Raw genomic sequence first — 20,778 nt, 5'->3', positions numbered from 1 at the left:
GGTCATGAAAAAATGGCAGAATAGATATTTTGAAATACAGTTTGACAAAACCCTTGCAATGCAATGTATAGAAATTACCATGAGTGCCTATTTCTCTCAACAAAACTGTAGTTTCATACTGGCATTTAATTTGATTGAGTCTTTCAAGCTTAAGTTAGAATGGCTGAATGTGTATATAAGGGCTATTTTCAAAGAGATATTTCTATATTTACAAATATAAATTTCTTACTTGGACTACGTTAGGTTCAGGAAACCAAAATACAGATGTATTATGATGTTGGGCAGGTATTATTAACCACTTGTCACTGAATAGAATATTCTAATATATCTAAAATTGGATGCAGCTTTATATCTCACTGATTCTTCATTCCACTCTAAAACATAGGAGAGAAGTGGTCTCCCAGCAAATGCCGGTCTGCCACTAGAGCCATTTATGAAAATAAAATCTAATTTCTGCAACAGCACAGCCATACCATGACCAGACAAACAGGTTAGATACATACATACTCGTCAAGACAAGCAGGAGAAGTCATGTAGTTTATATGGGTAACCAAGCTCTAGTTCAAGACACAAGCAACCAGTTGTTAGGCATGGTAGCTGGTAAGGGAGACAGATCCTCCAGTAGCAAGGGGGCCGATGCCGATGTCTGTCTCCCTACCTAGCAGTCCATTATTAGTAGCAACCAGAACCAAACTTGCAATACATAGATCCATGACCTGGTCATAAGATTTGGGAGTGAAGGAGTTTAAAAGTGCATGCATGAGGTCCGTGCTATGTGCACGGCAGGACCATGTTCTGTTACTTGAAGTGAGGTAATAGAGGTAAGCTGGATTGGCAAAGTGGGTGCTGGCTCAGCATGTCACTCCTAAAGCAACATACAAGTTACAGTGTGTAGTGACATGGGACAGCATTTTTCAGAGGAACTCTGTACTTTATTACTGCAGTGCACACAGTGAAGGTTCATCCTTATGTCAGGAAACTGTCTTAATGTTAGATGTTTCATATGTCCACAGTCTATGCTTCATTAATGAGTGCACTCCCACGAAAGGTACCCCCACGTGCAGGGCAAAGTAGGTCCCGCCCAAAGCTTGTTATAATGAAGAACTAAACACCAACTTTTCAATGTGGTAAAATAAAAAAGCATGTATAATTGTTGGACAATTATGGGTGCAATTCAGATTTCAGTCTAATATAAAGAGTTATTTTGGACATATGTGGTGCAGAGCCATATGACTACAAGAACATATGCTTATTAGAAATCATATGTTCATTTATTTGATTAAAAACAAAATCTGACACTTTCATTCCACAGTATAGATCAGGATGCAGAAATGTGTTAAATAAACTATAAGATCAGTTGATATTTAAGTGAAAATTTATGTTTTGTATAAACTGTTTATATACACATTGTTAAATTATATACTTTATACATATGAGTCAGCAGGAATTACAGACATTTCTCTTTTCAAATGCAGTTAAAGTAGAACTAAATTTGTTTTGCCATCTATATCCAATTGGGGAAATCCCTCCAAATTTGGCATTTTCTTTTTCTTTTTACTTTCAATGATAATGGAAGAGGAGAAATAGAGAGGGTGAGTCTCTGTAACGATGGCACAGACAGCAATGCCGGTTTTATCAACCATTAACAGTTGGTAGGTCCTAGAAGACCCGTTATCATCAACAGTGGGTTAGCACAATGCTACAACAATTAACAAATCAATCAAAAGAGATCATTTTTTTTTGTGAAGTTGGTCCTTTATTACATCATTGCACTTTTAAGTCCTTTTCAATTAAATCAACCTCATGTACCAGTACTAAGCATTCCCTAATGTTTTCATTAGGCTTTTTTTTAGCATAACAATTGACAGTCTTGGTTGCTTCTCTTAGAGAAGAAGAAATAACCATATGCAAGATCATTCATAGTAGCACCTGTTGTTCTGCTCAGTATGTTCTTCTTGCTACAGTTCTTAAATTCCAGCTGCTTTCATGGGTATTTTGTTCGCGGAAAGAACTGTTTACTCATCAGAGACCATTTTCTTTGCTGTGAGAATTCAATGTGAATGAACACGGTACGTTGTTTTAACATTTGATTTATTGAAACAATCCGAAGGCATGAAAAATTTGCAGCTGGAGTACAAGGAGGCAAAGGCAAGATGCTATACATCTGGACCAGCCTACAAATAAGCTATTGCTTGGAGAATAAGTTAGCCAAGTCAATTCATATGAGGGAACATTCTGTTTCAGAATAGTGTGGATTATATTTTATATTTGAATAAGATGGAATTTCTGTGTCTGATTGCTTTTACAGTAGAAGGTTGTAGAGGAGTACTTATTTACTGACCATGCTCAGATGCAGGCGTAGGTCCCTCTAACTACCAGAGTTCCTTGACACACCCAGGGAAGAAAAAGCGTGAATCGTCTCTCACCAAAGTTTTACTAACACAAAATCAACAAAAGCAGCCCCAAGGGTGGCACCATCCGAATGGTACTTCCACTTTATAATGACGTCATACGTGTTGTACGTCACCGCGCTTTGCTAGAGCATTTTTTTTTTCACGATCATGTGTAGGCAAGGCCAGCTTAACAATAATCGGGTTGAAAAAAAAATCTTTTTTTCTAGACCATTAAAAACGGTCGTGTGTACGTGGCATCATTATTTGACCTTAAACCTGAGACAGTGCTGCTCCAATCTAAACAATTACTAAATGAGAACAAAAATGGGGTGGGACTTTACATGTGCCTTGCAGGGTCTAATAAATACATATACCAAATAGGCTTAAACAATATTTGGTTTTCCCTCTCCCTTTCCTCACTCTCTCTTCCTCCCATCCTTCATTGTTCTGCAGTTTATGCATGTCTTTTTTTAACCATCCTGAACCTGTTCTGCATTATTGCTTCTAATTTTGCACCTGTTTAAAGTTACAGTTACTTATGCCAATGGTAAATATAGTTGTTTATACTGGCACATCTGTTCCCTGGTTCAGCAATTCAGCTTTCTATGTCTTTAGCTTGTTCATTGGACAATAAATCAGAATAATCACATTTAGTCAATTAGCAGGGAGTTGATCCAAGAAGCATTGTGCACCTAGGCACCACATCCCCCAAAATATACAGTATATATACAAACAAACCAAAAAAAAAACTTGTTTGAGACTTTTAAGATGTTGCTAATAAAAAGTAAAAACAAAAAGTAGATAAAATTACCATTTTTATTTTACAAATATTAAAACATAGGTTACAAATAGTGGGCCGGATTCAGAAACAAGATACGACGGCATATCTCCTGATACGCCGTTGTATCTCTGAGTCCGGCCGGATGTATCTATGCGCCTGATTCAGAGAATCAGTTACGCATAGATATCCCTAAGATCTGACTGGTGCAAGTGTCTTACACTGTCGTATCTTAGGCTGCATATTCACGCTGGCCGCTAGGTGGCGCTTCCGTATAGTTACATGAGGAATATGCAAATTAGGTATTTACGCCGATTCAGAAACGAACGACCATCCATCGCTTTTTTTTTACGTCGTTTGCGTTAGGCTTTTTCCGGTGTAAAGTTACCCCTGCTATATGAGGGGTATGTGCGGCGTATCCTATGTTAAGTATGGCCGTCATTCCCGCATTGAATTTAGAAAATGTTACGTCTTTTGCGTAAGTCGTTCGCGAATAGGGCTGGATGTAATTTACGTTCACGTCAAAAGCAATGACGTTTTGCGGCGGATTTTCGAGCATGCGCACTGGGATTTTTTCACGAACGGCGCATGCGCCGTTCACAAAAAACTTCAAATACGCAGGGTCAAGTCAAATTTGAATAAAACACGCCCCCAACATCCCCATTTGAATTAGGCAGGCTTACGCCGGCCCACATACGTTACCCCACCGTAACTTAGGGTGTAAGTTCCTTCTGAATACGGAACTTGCGCCCAAAGTTACAGCGGGGTAACGTATCTAAGATACGTTACGCCGGGCGGATAGATACACCATTGTATCTGAATCTGGCCCAGTAACTTTAAATATTATGCATATATCTGCAATGTTCAGCTAATTTTAATAATGCAAGTAGTCCATATTTGAATTGCCGTCAAGAGAAAGCCTATACAAAACTTAACATATGAAAATGACGAAGGAGATCAAAGTTAAGGAGAACTTCAAGTTATATATAAGGGGTAAATAAGAGTGTCCAGTTCTTCTATGTGTTTCACATCATAGCTTTATCAGGAAGATGTAATGTAACGTGCCCTGTCACTATACAAAGACAGGACATACCTCTTTTGGTACCGCTATATGGGATTGTTAACCTCTGTGGTCCCCCATGGGTTCCTCCCTCTGACCTTCCATATACAGGAAACAGTCAGTAGTGATGTGCATGTCAGAAGGCCGAATCAGTGAACTTTTTGGGGGACCATGGGGATGGAAAGTCCCAGAGCAAAATTCAGCAGAAGATAATTTTCATATAATTGAAACATATGGCATATTTTATTTCCTTTTTATTAGTGGACCAGAACAGAGAACATGAGCTTCAGATCTAAATGTATAAAAAAAATGTGATTGGCTTTTTTCCATTACAGTAGCTAAAACAAACTTTAATGCATGAAGAAACTAGGAACAAAATTATAGTGTAATGATTTCCTATAGCAGTTGTTTTACATCAAAGTTCTTTCATCATTAGCTATACCTGAAGGATTCTACTCACAAAATTATATGTTCATGGAAAATATATTTTTATTACATGATTATTGCATTGTAAGTGCACTGTTCTGAAATAAGTGATTACCTAAATTCTATCTAAAATAATTTTATTGTTTTTAGCTTTTTAAATTTGTATTTGGTCTGCTCTTTTATGGAATGAAGAAGATAAGCAACTGATATTAGAAATATATTTTGCTAACCAAACTAATCAAAACCTTTTATTTGCATGTGTATCTTTTATGAATATTTTTTGAATATAATAAACAAAGTAATACGATTTTTGTTGAAATAGAACTTCAAATTATTCTTCACGATATAAGAAAATACATGCATAACAGGTTAATAAAATAAATGATTTATAATGCCAAAATAGAAATTTAGACAGACAATTGGAGATTATATTGAGATAAGGCTATGTACACATCCATGTATAGATACTGTGAGGGGTTAGCTCGGTAGTGGGGTGTGTGACCCCTTGGATGGGTTCACCACACACTGAATTTCTACAGACTGGCAGTCAAAGACGGTTGAAAACAAAGTTTCTGGTTTATCTTTCCATCTTGCTGGAAAACAATTGCAAGCATCCAAACAGCATAAACAAAATCAAACATAAAATAAATCCTAGCCACTCTGGGCGTCTATCTATGAAGTCTAACACAGCCTACTGCTGGGTAGACAGTGCTGGTCATACAGCACAAAACAATAGTCTTTTGACATTTATAACACAGGAAAAAGTCAATGGTCTCCTCACCTCATTAGGAAACTTTCTGGCACTGCTCTCCTACTCACACAGTCTTAGGAGTGATGCAGCCAATTAGTGGTTATCCTCTGGGCTACTTTATAGAGGCCTTTAATTGCCTCACTCTGAACAGCTGGAGTCTTCCAACGGCCCTTAGCCTTCCTGGCTATTTCTGGCAGTCGACGCCTAATAATGATTGGTGTATTGTCTAACAAGGCAGAACTGTATGTCTCGACTGTGACAACACCCACAGATTTACCTGACTTCCTGTCACAATACATATACACTGTGTTAATGTCAGTGTTATTAAAGTTATACCGTGTTGTAGTTCTGGAAGCAAATATGAAAAGCAAATTATGTAAACCACATAAAACCTCTCTAAGGCCCCATGAACCTATTTGGTCAATGCCATTGACCAAATATGGCCATGACCAATGATGTAATCTGCTACCCGCGCCCCTTTGTTTGAATTGCATATGATAGCTCAGGAAGCTGTCAATAGCATGTGGTAGTCAACAGGTGTGGATGCGTCAACATGTTTTTTGTTTTGCTGGGTTGGCAGGCATCATTTATTGTGATTGACATGGATCTTCAGCAACTGTGATTGACGATGTAATCACAATGAGGGACATTTTATTCTTAAAAAAGGACTTGTAAAACATTTATGTGTTTAATAACTGTTTACATTATCTTTGTACCCCTTACTCGTTTACCTGGATTCCACTAGATCTCTGAAGGTATGCTGTGGTGTCTGGCACCAAGCTTTCAGTAGAAGTTCCTTTCAGTCCTGTAAATTGCAAGATTGGGCCTCCATAGATCAGACTTGTTTTTCCAGCACATCCCACAGATGCTTCATTTAATTGAGATCTAGAAAATTCAGAGACCACACTTCAAACTTGTTGTGTTCATCAAACCATTCTTGAACTATTTTTGTGGTGTGGCAGGATGCATTGCCCTTTAAAAATAGGCCACTGCCATCAGGTAATACTATTTTAATAAAGGGGTGTACTTGGTCAGCAACCATGTTTAACCACTTAAGGACCGCCTCCTGCAGATATACGCCGGCAGAATGGCACACGCCCGCGACTCGGTCCGAAGCTCCGCGGCCGCGGGACCCGCAGAACCCGATCGCCGCTGGAGTCCCGCGATTGATCCCCGGAGCTGAAGAATGGGGAGAGCTGTGTGCAGTGCCGATCCTGACCTCCCTGGGGCCCTAAGCAAAATGACATGGCACATTAAAAATGAGAAGCAAGGGGGGGCTGACAACAGTGACATGTCACATTAAAGAAAGTTGAGAAGCGGTGGGAGGGGGTGTTCTGCTGTCAGAAATGACATCTTATATTAAATTGAGAAGCGGGGGGTGCTGACTTCTTACCTCTTCTCCCATGCATCCAGCGAGTTGAGAGGGTGAGGGGGCGAAAATGACTTCTCACCAGGCAGGGCCTCTAGTAATTTGGGGGGCCCTAAGCACCTTGCATAGTGAGCCTATAGGGCAGATAGACCCTGGCTGTGTGTAAACACAGCTTCCCCGTTGTTCACTGTGGGGCCGTCATTGATCGTGTGTTCCCTAATATAGGGAAACACGATCAATGACATTACACGTCCAGCCCCGCCCCCTACAGTTAGAAACACAGATGAGGTCACACTTAACCCCTTCAGCGCCCCCTAGTGGTTAACTCCCAGACTGCAATTGTAATTTTCACAGTAAACAATGCATTTTTTGCTGTGAAAATGACAATGGTCCCAAAAATGTGTCAAAATTGTCCGATGTGTCCGCCATAATGTCCCGGTCATGAAAAAAAATCACTGATCGCCGCCATTAGTAGTACAAATTTTTTTTTATAAAAATGCAATAAAACTATCCCCTATTTTGTAAACGCTATACATTTTGCGCAAACCAATCGATAAACGCGTATTGCGATTTTTTTAACCAAAAATAGGTAGAAGAATACGTATCGGCCTAAACTGAGGAAAAACATTTTTTTTATATATATTTTGGGGGATATTTATTATCGCAAAAAGTAAAAAATATAGCATTTTTTTCAAAATTGTCGCTCTATTTTTGTTTATAGCGCAAAAAATAAAAACCACAGAGGTGATCAAATACCACCAAAAGAAAGCTCTATGTGTGGGAAAAAAAGGACGCCAATTTTGTTTGGCAGCCATGTCGCACAACCGCGCAATTGTCAGTTAAAGCGACGCAGTGCCGAATCGCAAAAACTGGCCAGGTCCTTTACCTGCCTAAAGGTCCGGGTCTTAAGTGGTTAAACAGGGCCATCTTTAATATTGATGGGACCCTGGGCAAAACATTTCTTGGCCCCCCATGCAATTTCACACTCCACCTACCCTAATCTCGAGATGCGCGGCGTAAGTGTATATATATGCCGGTGTAACTATGCGCCGTATCCACAAAACCAGATACGCCTGAAACTCTGCTTTTTACAACCAACGTAACTTTTCTGCACCGGCGCATCGTGAGCGCATATATACGCTGGACGCACCATTGATTTGCTGTTCATATATGCAAATGAGGGAGATACAGCGATCCACTAAACTACGTGCACCCGCGTGTAAGTTATACGTCCGGCCTAAAGTTACCCTTCATAAAGCAGGGGTAAGTTAAAAGCAGACATGCACAGGTCAGCTGGAGAGCAGCTGCAGCAGCCCCGTTACGGACGAGCTGAGCATCCACACTTGCAGGACAACAATCTGTATGCCAACATGCCAGGGGCATCCATGGTCATAGCTATACTACTGGCTTCACAGGCGTAGGAGGGCGCATAGGACGAGGGCACGGGAGAGCATATACCGCACGCGCCTAGACGTCTTTGGCATGGGTGATTTGGAGGTGTATCGCATCTTCAGATTCAGCCCTGCTGCCATCCTGGAAATAGCCACAACCCTGAAAGATGACATCACCAGCCAGACACACCGCTTACATGCAGTGCAGCCACTCGTCAAGGTACTGGCAACACTCCATTTCCTTGCCAGTGGCTCGTTCCAGCGTACAAGTGGAGTTGTGGCTGGGATGGCACAATCCTCCATGAGCAGATGTGTGCACCAGGTTGTCCCCGCAATCCTCAGACGCATGTCCCACCACATCATCAGACCCACCCAGGAGCATCTGTGGCAAAAGGCAATGCGTGATTTTGTCAGAATTGCAGGATTCCCACACACCGTGGGGGCCATTGATTGCACACATTTGGCACTACGGCCCCCCCGTGACACAGAGCACATATACTGCAATCGGAAGCATTGGCATTCCATCAATGTACAGGTGATAGCCGATGCCCAATGCCTCATATGGCACGTCCGTGCCAAACACCCAGGGTCCAGCCACGACAGCTACATATACCGCCAAAGCACCATCCCAACAGAATTCGAACAGAACGTGTATGGGAACAGCTGGCTGGTTGGTGAGTGACATGGGAGTCAGGCATGTCTGTCCGACCCCATGATGCAGACATCACGAGGGGCACATGCACGACTAACTTCCTCCTGTCTTTTCCCTTCCAGGTGACTCTGCATATGCACTTGGGCCCCATCTCATGACTCCATTCCGGAATCCTGAAACCACAGGAGAGAGAAGATACAATGATGCACACACACGTACCCGTGCAGTGGTGGATCGCACCTTTGGCCTCCTGAAGTCCCGTTTCCGATGCCTGGATAAGTTGGGGGGTACCCTGTTGTATTCCCCAAACTTTGTGTGCCAGATCATCGGTGCATGTTGCATGCTGCACAACTTCATCGTGAGAAAGGGCATGGAGATTGACATACGTAATGACCTGACCCCCGAACCAGACATTCCCCCCCTAACCGAGGCTCCCCAGTCTGCTGAGGGAACAGCAGTCAGGAGATGCCTCACAGTAGGCATCTTTGCACGTTAAACACACACATTCATCAGGGCACAAGGAGAATGCACGCATGCACACCACTGTGGTCCCTAGCACACACACCCCACATCCTCATCACATTGGATTAGTCCACAATGCAGGACTTGGGAGCAGCAACGCCCCATCAAGGCTCCAATTATGTCGCTGTCCATTCATACCACATTCACACGGTCCTGGGGATCACTTCTCTCTGGCCCTGGGGATCACTTCTCCCCGACGACCGAGGGCGACACCCCTTTTCCGGCAGGAATGTCACCCCCACATTCAAACACTGGTCACACTTTAGCCTGCACTACTGACCGTGTGCTTGGGCTATAAAACATAAAAAACTCATAACCTGAGTATAAAAATATAAACATAAAAAAATCATAACCTGAGTATAAAAAAAGAAACACCAAAAAAATCATCAACGGCGCTGACGTGGCCCACGCCTGCCACGGCCCGGCCCCGGCTCCTCATGGGAGACTCATGGGGGGGAAATCAGGAGGAGGAGGAGCATCCCCTGGTCTATCCACGGCTGGCGGCCTGCCCTCCAACGCAGGGCGATGCGGGTGAAGACTGCATTTGTGTCCTGGATGGCTGCAGTGTTGTCCCTGACAGCCTCTGCCAGGGCGTGGACCTCATCCACAAGGCCTGCTGTGGTGGCCTGCAGATCCCCCAGGCAGGTGACCACAACAGCCGTATTTGCCCCAACGTCCTGGACAGCTTCTGACATAGTGGGAAAGGAGGCCATGCTGTCTGCCATGCGTTCCACATGCATGGCAAGCTCACCCAGATGGCGGGTCTGGCAGGCCTGGTCCCTCCTGAGGCGTTCCTGGGAGAACATCAGAGACCCCCCTAGTCTTCCTGGACACCTTCATGTGGCCAGAAGAGGCTTGGGGCTGTGGAGAAGGGGAGACCCTTGAGGAAGCCCTGTTGGGGGAGGACCGGGAGGGGCTACCCCTGATGGAGGGCTGACTGGTCCCAGCCACAGGGGGAGAATCCTCCAAATGGAGCCTGAGCTTGTTCCCACTGGTCACCACCTCCTCCTCAACCACCTCCTGAGGAGAGGTGTGGCCACTCCCCTCCACTGATGACTCCAGGCTTGCCAGGAGGTCTGACTCGGACTGATGTCCGGGGGATGGTGTGGACTGGCCACCAGCATCAGATGGCCCAGCACCCTCCTGCACATCTGTGGATGACACAAAACATTCACATGTTGGAGGATCCACACTCTTGTCACATGTTCCCTTCCACCCCCACACATGCTACACACCAGATAGGAGATAAAACACATTTACCTGTCCTCAAGGCATCCTCAACGGAGTCAAATCCCTCAACTCCCTCCACTTGATGCCTGTGGAGGCACTGGGCAACCACCTGCTCCTCAGGAGTCAACGTCAAAGTAGTTGCTGGTCCCCCTCCAGTGCCCCGGCATGAGTCCTCATCTTGGCCAGCTTACCTTTCCCCAGGCGACGCAAATCATTTATTTTTTTAAGAATGTCATTTGGGGTCCTGACCTCGTTACCCAAAGCATTCACATCACCAGCAATCTGCGACAGGATCTCCTTCCTCCTGGCCTGGGTGGTGTTGGCACTCTCTGCACCATGGAGAAAGCTATCAAACTGGGCCATGGCCCTGATAATCACTGCCTTCTCCTGTGGGGAATAATTCAGCTTCCTCCTCTTCTCAGCAGCTGGAGCAGACATGGCTCAAAAAACAGCAGCAAAGAAACCAGCAAAAGTACCTTGCTTCAGGGGGGGAAAGAAGTGGATGTACTTTTGCACTGGACGGGCGCATGTCTGGGCCTATTTATGCCCTGGGCGTATCTCACTGATTACGCTGGGCCTAGTTCTGAGCATGCGCAGAGAGGTGCGGAACATAGTCAGAGTCACGGCGCATGCGCCGTTTGTTCGGCCCTTCATTTGCATGGGGTCACGGCTTATTTCAATGGAACACGCCCACTTCCTTCCTACTTTGAATTACGCCGGCTTATGCCTAGGAATTTACGTCACGCCGGCGCAACGTTGGGCGCAAATACTCTGAGGATACGGTACTTGCCTCTCTAAGTTGAGCCGGCGTAGCAGAAATGAGATGCGCTACGCCGGCCTATATATGCGCCGATGTACGTGGATCTGGCCCAAAATCAGTTTACCGAATCAGACCAAGCAGCAATTGTGATTGGTTACCAGAGGTTATAGTGTATCATTACCACTTACTGACTGGCTATTAGAGGTTACAGAAAACATTATGGCTCACTGATTATTTGCTAGAGGTCACAGCACATGACTTCTGCTTGTTGATTGGATGCTAGAGATTACTGTACATCAATACTGCTCACTGATTGGTTGCCAGAGGTTACTGCACTCACCAATTGGTTGCTAGAGGTTACTGCACATTATTACTGCTTAATAATTGGTTGCTAGAAGGTTACTGCATATCCTTACCACTCAATGATTGGTTAAAAGAGGTTAGTGTACATCATTACTGCTCACTGATTGGTTGATAAAGGTTACAGCACTTTACCTCCTCAATGCCGGCACACCATGGACTGGGGAGGTGAGGGGACCCATCAATAGACAGAAAACTCCAATGTAATGGGGATTCACATTCACCACTAATGTAATGGGGATTTACACTGACCACTAATGTAATAGGAGCATTCACAGGAACCACTAATGTAAGGAGGGATTTACACTGACCACCAATGTAAGGGGGACGTTCACACTGGCCACTAGTGTGAATAAAAGATTGTACACCAAGCCCCAATGTAATGAGAAGATATACACTGACCACCAATGTAACTGAGACATTTAGCCTGTTTCACATTTCGGGAACGCATGCAAAATCACTTTCCTGACACCACAGAAACATGCTGCCCTTTAGCAGATACACAGCAGTGCCATTAATAGTTAATGATACCCTCAGGCATCTGCTGAGATGTGCGTATTCACATGCACCAAAATTCACAGTGCTGTGGCACCATGTTATTTTGAAAAAGGGTTCCACCACCAATTTGCATTCCCTTTGCAGAACAGGCTGATGTTAAGCATAATCACCACAGTTGTAGGCAGGACTTTCAAGCATGCTCCTATACCTCCCCAGTGGGCAGCATTCAGCAGACGTGATGGTGGATATGACCTTAAGGGGGCATGATATACCTATAAATGCCAACTCTATTTATATATCAATGCTGCCGATCCGCAGTTATTTAAATATTAATGCTGCCGCTATTTACATATCAATGCAGGTTATTTACATGTAAATACAGGGTCTGCAGGTGAGTCATCTGTACAAAGCAAGAGGCAGAGTTGAGCAGCATTGGTAACAATTTCACACTGAGATATCGGGACACAGTACAAGACTAAAACTTCAAGGTACAAGGGAATTTGAACTGGGATAGTTGACAAGTATGAGGCAGCTGCTTTGGGCCCCACAACAATGATGGGGCCCAGGGCAGATTCCCCCTTTTCCCTGCCTTAAAACGGTCCTGTCACTATCTCTCTGTATGGTGGGTTTGTATCTTTTTTTTTCCCCACAAGCAAGAAGATGTTGCTTCTTCCTCTGCAGCAGCACATTGAACCCTTCCTCCCACTGGCCTATGAACCTTCACCTGATTACAAGATAATTTGGGCCAGATTCTCAAAAGAGATACGCCGGCGTATCGCCTGATACGCCGTTGTATCTCTGAGTCCACCCGTCGTATCTATGCGCCTGATTCATAGAATCAGTTACGCATAGATAACCATTAGATCCGACAGGCGTAAGGCTCTTACGCTGTCGGATCTTAAATGCATTTTTTTTCACCGCTAGGTGTCGCCGACGTCGTTATTCCGATCGAGTATGCAAATTAGCAAAATACGCGAATTCCCGAACGTACGCCCGACCGACGCAGTGAAGTTACGACGTTTACGCAAGATTTGCGACGCGTAAAGTTGCCCCTGGGTATATGAGGCGCAGTCAATGTTAAGTATGGCCGTCATTCCCGCGTCGAAATTTGATTTTTTTTTGTCGTTTGCGTAAGTCGTCTGTGAATGGCGCTAGACGCCATTTACGTTAACGTCAAAACCAATGACGTCCTTGCGACGTCATTTAGCGCAATGCACATCGGGAAATTTTAGGGACGGCGCATGCGCAGTACGTTCGGCGCGGGAACGCGCCTAATTTAAATGATCCATGCCCCCTACCCGGATCATTTGAATTAGGCGGGTTTGCGCCGGAGGATTTACGTTACGCCGCCGCAACTTTACAGGCAAGTGCTTTGTGAATCAAGAACTTGCCCGTAAAACTTGCGGCGGCGTAACGTAAATGAGATACGTTACGCCGCCGCAAAGATGCAGTGATCTACCAGAATCTGGCCCTTTAAGTCCAATCAAAGACTGATGCTATGCAAATTCAAGGCATAAGAGACAAAGCTCTTAAGGACCCTATACACAGCCACTTGTCTGAACAGCATCTCAACTTCTGTAGAGGAATTCTTTATCACTATAATTCAATAAGTACACCGATTAAACCCTGTAGCTAGGCTTTCTCATCCAGATGAAACTAGAACAATGTAAGTTTTGTTAACCACAGAGGAGTCAGCAATTGCGATTGACAACCCATGAAGCCCAGGGGGCATGTCTGTGATAATCAGTAGGCCATTGTAGGAGTGGTTGATTAGAGGGGAAAAAAGTTAAAGAGCAGCAGAGCCTTCCACAAAGTAACAGTGACAGAAGCATGTGGGGGAGAAAATGGTGAGGCTGGCATTCTGCTTTACAAAAAACAACAATGAATGCAATGTATCTATTAAAAATCATGTAATCTAATCCCTAATGCAAATAATATAAATACCTGACTTTGACTCGATTGCAGCCTTTTGTAATCCTCCAGTAGATCATCACTCAGGCAAGGGTGGAGGGGTAACCATAGGAGATAATCAGGTGTCTTGCATTTAAACTTCTTATCAACTTATATGCTAACAAGAAAGAAGACTGGAGAGATTACCTCATTAGAATATTGCTATTCCTTCACAGACTAGGGGTAAGTATGTGACATAGCAGCATTGATTAACTGCAGAAGACACAGTGCCTTAGAAAAAGTATTCATACCCCTTAACATTTTCCACATTTTGTCATGTTACAACCAAAAACGTAAATGTATTTTATTGGGATTTTATATGATAGACCTGAAATACAAAGTGGCACATAAATGTAAAGTGGAAGGAAAATTTAAATAGTGAGGTCCATGTTATATATGTAATCGCCATATTGTCATGAGTTTCCAAGTTGATATGGTTATGTTTCTCTGATGTCCATGATATATATGTATTTTTATGTGCAACCTTATGACCCAGATATTTTTACTCATTGATTCTCCAGGTTAATAAACATGTGTTTCCTTCAAACACACCCCCACAATGTCTAGAACCTCATTCAAAGTCCAAATCCCCTTTTTTAATATTTGACCTTTACGATGCTGTTTGTTCAGTAAGGTTTTCTACTGAGATTAAATTGTACACAGGTGGACTCTATTTACCAATTAGGTGATGTCTGAAGGCAATTGGTTCAACTAGATTTAGTTAGGGGTATCGGAGTAAAGAGGGTTAAATACAAATGCACGCCACACTTATCAGATGTTTATTTGTAAAAAAAAATGAAAATCTTTCATCATTTTCCTTCCACTTGACAATTATTTGCCACTCTGTTTTGGTCTAACAGATAAAATACCAATAAAATACATTTGCGTTTTTGGTTGTAACATGACAAAATGTGGAAAAGGGGATATGAATACTTTTTCAAGGCTTCGTCACTAAGGTTTTGGCGCCTCTTTCTTGAGCCGGGTTTCAGCTATTTATGACTCCCCCAGGCCAAAGTACGATACTATGGTTTCAATTCACCCACTTTCCCCATCAGGAGGGGAACCCGCCAGGGATGCCCATTCTCCCCACTTCTATTAATCCTGGCTCTGGTACCTTTGGTGGAGGCCATTCGATTACATCCGGACATTTCAGGGGTAGAAGCAGCAGGTACCCCGCATAAATGATCATTGTTTGTGGATGATCTTTTGTTGACCGTTGCCAAACCCAGAGTTTCCCTCCCCAACTTGCTGCCTCTTTTAAATACTTTTGCCTTGTTTTCAGTTAACCCGGCGAAATCTAAAGCAATGTCTATTAATCTCCTGCCTTCGGAACTGGAGTCTCTACAATCTGCATTCTCCTTTCAATGGTTAACCTTATTACCCTACCTGGGGATCAAGCTTACTCCGAAAATCTCTCTATTATTACCCTCTCCCATCCTCCAAAAACATCACTGTAAAATCATGCAGTTTGTCTGGGGCTCCTCGAGACCCAGGATCAAGAGTCAAGTTCTATATGCCCGCAGAATAAATGGTGGCCTCTCAGTCTCTAATCTACAAGCTTATTACACAGCAGCGGGTATCGCCCCACTGTCTCACCTTCATGACAAGCAGTAAATGCTACTGTGGGCCACCATTGATTTAGTGGATTCTCACCCGACGCCTCTGGCTTCCCTCCCTTGGCTCCCCCGGTCATACTGCCCACCTACCAAGTCCTTGTCTGGCCCATTCCCTTTGGTTGTGGAATGCGGTCAAATACTCGGCAGACCTGATCTCCCCTTATCTTCCACTACTCCGCCTCCTTCACTGCATATTATTCCCACCAGGTTGTGACAATCCATTACAGTTATCATGGAGGACTGATCATGGTTTTGTAGATGTCCACTCTATGGTCACCCCAACCAAGATTATCCCATTCACGGTCCTATGGTCCTCTCACGATATCCCCCTTAGGGAGCATTACACTTATTTGCAACTCAGACATTTTCTTCAACAACTTATAAGATCCCAACCTACCCCCTATGCCATGACCCCCTTCGAATGTTTATTTAGATCGTGTCCCCAATCATTGGGTCTAATATCTTTGATCTATGCAGCTATAATTAATTCTAAGGCCGCGTACACACGATCGGTCAAAACCGATGAAAACGGACTGAGGGTCCGTTTTCATCAGTCCAAACCGATCGTGTGTGGGCCCCATCGGTCAGTTATCCTTCGGTCAAAAAAATAAGAACTTGCTTTAAAATTGAACCGATGGACGCCTAACCGATAGGTCAAAACCGATCGTTAGTATGCAAAAGCATTGGTTAAAAACCTGCGCATGTTCAGAATCAAGTCGATGCATCCTTGGAAGCATTGAACTTCATTTTTTTCAGCACGTCGTTGTGTTTTACGTCACCGCGTTCTGACACGATCGGTTATTTAACCTATGGTGTGTAGGCACATCAGACCATCAGTCATCTTCATTGGTTAACCTTCGGACCGTTCTCATCGGATGGACTGATCGTGTGTACGCGGCCTAAGAAACCCCCATTGAGACCTTATCACCTCCAGTGGGAGGCTGAACTTGGGAAACAACTTGATCCGGAGGACTAGCAGATCATGACCACAGCACTGTCCAAATGCTCCAAGAATGTTCTCTTTCTGGAAAACGCCTACAAGGTGTTCTACAGATGGTATTACACCCGGCCAGATTGGTGAGATTCATCCCATCCTATTCCCCTCTATACTTCCATGGGTGCTCTCAAGAGGGAACAATGGCGCACATCTGGTGGACCTGCCCCAGGGTATGCAGACTGTGGGTCAGAGTCTATGCGATGCTCTGCAATCTTTTCAACTCCAATTTAAAGAGGGACCCTTTTGAGGCCCTATTGTGGAAACAAGTCACAGAGCTTCTTCGCCCTAAACGCCAATTGGCAGCGCATATCTTTACTGCTATCTAGAGTTGAGCAGACACCTGGATGTTCGGGTTCAGGTCCGAATCCGAACTTAAAAAAAGTTCATAGCAGAGGGTACGTCTGAGGGTGCGGGTCACGTGACGGGTGGTCCTGCCTCCTCTATATAAGTAATGTCACAGCTCCAGCGCGCCATTCGCTGGGCTGTGTCCAGCGGTGAGAGGAGGTCGGGGATGCTGCGCTCCGGATGGATCTTCTCATCGCTGGAGCGGAGATCACCCGGCCGTCGCTCGATCTTCTCATCGCTGGAGATCACCCTCAGCCGTCGCAGGATCGGGACAAGGTTGGAGCAGGAAGCCGGGAACGTGTGGATTATCACCGCTGGAGTTTTTTTTTTTATATTAATAAAGGACTTTATTCTACGGTGTGTGTGTGTGTTTTTTTTACAAGACTTTACACTTCCTTCGTGAAATGGTAGGGGTACAGTGTACCCCATTACCATTTCACACAGGGGGGGTCAGGATCTGGGGGTCCCCTTTGTTAAAGGGGTCTTCCAGATTCTGATAAGCCTCCCGCCCGCATACCCCCACAACCACCGGGCAAGGGTTGTGGGGATGAGATCACCCGGCGACGGCCGGGTGATCTCCGCTCCAGCGATGATCACCCGCTCCAGCGATGAGAAGATCCATCCGGAGCGCAGCATCCCCGACCTCCTCTCACCGCTGGACACAGCCCAGCGAATGGCGCGCTGGAGCTGTGACATTACTTATATAGAGGAGGCAGGACCACCCGTCACGTGACCCACACCCTCAGACGTACCCTCTGCTATGAACATGTTGAGGGCATGTGGCCTGGTGCGGTTCAGGTTAGGGGGGGCCGCACTCTGTCCCCCCCTCTTTTCTGCGGCCTGCCAGGTCAACGTGCTCGGATAACGGGTCTGGTTATGGATATTTAGGGGGAACCGCACGTCATTTTTGCTTTAAATTGACGGCGGGGATCCCCTTAATATCCATACCAGACCTGAAGGGTCTGGTTATGGATATTTAGGGGGAACCGCACGTCATTTTTTTTTAATTGACGGCGGGGTTCCCCTTAATATCCATACCAGACCTAAAGGGTCTGGTTATTGAATTTGTGGGGACCTCCGCGCATTTTTTTTTTCTCGAACTCAGATCCCGGACCCAAACTTTTTCCAAATATTCGGGTTCGGGTCCGGGTTCGGGAAAAACCCAAAGTCCGTACCGAACCCGAACTTTACAGTTCGGGTTCGCTCAACCCTACTGCTATCAAGTTGACCATAGCGAGAGCCTGGAAGAACCAGTCCTCAGTTTTGTAGCAGTCAAAAACTGCGTGAATGACATCATGGTAAATGAGAAACTGCTATAAGTTCCTCTGGGTATGGCAACCCTGGGTGGCCCACAATGACCCTTCATGATTTGATCAATTGCTCCTTTCACTTTAATGAGCCTCTGTTCCCCCCACCCCGCGAACCCCCCTTTTTTTTCTCTCCTATGCCCCTTTCCCTACTTCTCCCCCTCTTTTCCTTCTCTTTCACGTGTTTACACTATTCTTCTTTCTGGTTCTCTTTCTCCTCACCATTTCTCTTTATCTTTCTCTGTAGCTCTGGCCCTCAGGCCTGGTCCTGCTGGGATTGGACACATGATGTGACGCTGTTTAATTTGCATATTGGTGAATGGTACCCTCCTTTAAATAACTTTTCTAGTTTGTTCTCCTTTTGTAATGTTCCATGTTATATTGTCACATACGTTTTACATAGGTCCTGGTGAGACAGCCGATATGTAACCTAGATCAGCATACCAGGATTTACGAGCTGTAGACTTCCTTTTGCTGGTTGCCTGTGCACTGACCACCCTCGGACTTCTAAGGGCAGGTTCAAACCTCAGGATTACGGACTAATGTTTCTGAAGCCTGCAGTCTTATGCTTGTTAGTCCATGAGGTGTCCAACACTGTTTTTGTACTATCCTGTTGATATGTATTTTCAATAAAACCCTTTGTACAAGAATACTTTTTCATGGCATTGTATGCTCATATGATTGGAAAAAATGGGGCTCCTGCTGTTCAGACAAAAGGTGATACCAGAGATTCACTAAAGTGCAAAAAAAAACATAGAAAATTAATCTAATAATGACACTCAATGTGACTAATACGTGATAAACAATAACATGTTTACATGAAACAAAGGTGCATGTGCATAATTATATAGTCCATAAAGTGATTCCAGTGGATAAAGGTGCAGGAGCCGGCGCAATGCAATTAATATGTAAAGTCACCAAACTCCCTTTAGAAGTCTATGGGAGAAATCAAAAGTGTTAATTTTTAAGGTTAATATGCAAGTTTTTGTCCTAAAAAGTGTTTGGGGACCTGAGTCCTGCCCCCAGTATCAATTCATTTTTTATTTTTTTTAAACGGCGTTTTTTTCAGGAGCAGTGAATTCAATAATGCGGCTATAATGAATTGTCGGCTCCCGGCAATTCAGAGCAAATTCATTCATAAAAAAAAGTGTGGGGTCCCCCCAAATTCCATTACCAGGCCCTTCAGGTCTGGTATGGATATTAAGGGGAACCCCGCCGTCAAATTTAAAAAAAATTACGTGGGACGTGTCCGGACGTGAAGCAGGGAGGACGTGTGGAAGCTGAGCTCCGCACTGACAGAGCGAATCCACTGCCATCCTCGCCTCAATCCACACCTAAATCAGGACTCTGTGCAACACCTGCCTTGGAAGGCTGTCTGCGGTTGGCCCGGCGTGTTTTGGGGCACAATTGCCGAGGATTCCGGGTCGTGGCTGGAGGGAGATTCGCTCCACGCCGCCGCCATCTTGCAGCCTACGCTACCTCCGGAGCTCGCGGCGCCTGCATCCTGCCCATCGGAGGGGAGTGCTGCCTACACCACCAGCCGAGGCACCCCCGGAGGCCACAACCTGCCCACTCTGCTGGGGATATACCCCTGAAATCCCGGCCGTGGAGCGTGGAGTTCTGCGGCGCCATCTTGCGGCCTGTGCTTCCTCCGGAGCTCGCGGCGCCTGCATCCTAGCCAGGGGAATGCTGCTTCCACCGCCAACCGAGGCACCACCGGAGGCCACAACCTGCTCGCTCTGCTGGAGAGAAGCCCCGAAATTCTGGCCGTGGATCGCGGAGTTCTGCGGCGTCATCTTGCGGCCTACTGTCCGGGCCCTTCCTCCAGCGGGACGCAGTGAGTAGCTAGGCTCCGGCCTACCCCTGACCTACTGACTTTCTGGGCTGTCACCAACTTGCAGCCAGGTGTGGGGATACGACCGCGGCTTGGGGGGGTGATACTGGGCCCACACAGACTCTAAGATCAATCAGCCGGCCCCCCCCTCTCAGGAAATCTGCGGCTTCGGCCTACTCCTGGAGGTCGGCAGATATATTGCTGCTCCACGCACTCCCAGCCTTCTCAGATAGCCGAACTACCCCTATCCCCTGATTAGTGCCTTGTTGGAATCATCCACAGACTACTGGGCTCATTCATTAACCGCTGTCTGACTTAGTCCCAGAAACACTTGCATCCAGACAAATTTTAATGTAGTCCACCAATCTAGAGAGCGCAGGGAGAGCGCTATTGCTACTCAACCAATGGCTTTGTGACGCCGCTGCCCCATTCCAGATGCATGACCCGCTGACAATTGTAACGACATCGCCGCTTAAGGGGTGACCCTCTCGAGACGTGACTAGCCGCGGACAGAGATGGACGCCTGAGAGCGGAGCTCC

This window comes from Rana temporaria, chromosome 4 (genome assembly GCF_905171775.1).
Source record: "Rana temporaria chromosome 4, aRanTem1.1, whole genome shotgun sequence".
NCBI lineage: Eukaryota > Metazoa > Chordata > Amphibia > Anura > Ranidae > Rana > Rana temporaria.
The sequence above is the reverse complement of the archived record's forward strand: the minus strand, read 5'-3'. Positions refer to the sequence as shown.